The sequence below is a fragment of the Belonocnema kinseyi genome, chromosome 8 (genome assembly GCF_010883055.1).
Source record: "Belonocnema kinseyi isolate 2016_QV_RU_SX_M_011 chromosome 8, B_treatae_v1, whole genome shotgun sequence".
Classification (NCBI taxonomy): domain Eukaryota; kingdom Metazoa; phylum Arthropoda; class Insecta; order Hymenoptera; family Cynipidae; genus Belonocnema; species Belonocnema kinseyi.
In genome coordinates, this window is record NC_046664.1 from 57,940,337 (window position 1) to 57,940,680 (window position 344).

Consider the following 344-nt stretch of genomic DNA (forward strand, 5'->3'; position numbering starts at 1 on the left):
GGCGCATACTTTGAATAAAATATTTGTTATCATTCTCTTGAAATAAATGTGTTTTTTTCTTGAAAAAATACCGGTTTCATATGTATACACCTGGTAGTTTATTAACAAATAGTCAGAGTCGTTTGTCCCCTGTTATAAGATTTTAAGTTATGCGTTTTGCTGTAAGTACTTTGGTATTTTCTTTTGCCTGAAAGATAAAGTTCCGTTCTGTCTAATTTTGTTCTTAAGATCTAATGAGTCACATTATTTAGGTTTCATTGGGTTCGTTTTTGAATTTTGAATCATTAACGTTCCATTCACCTATGATTTTTCCCTTAAGGTTTTTTAATTCGTATATACTTGGG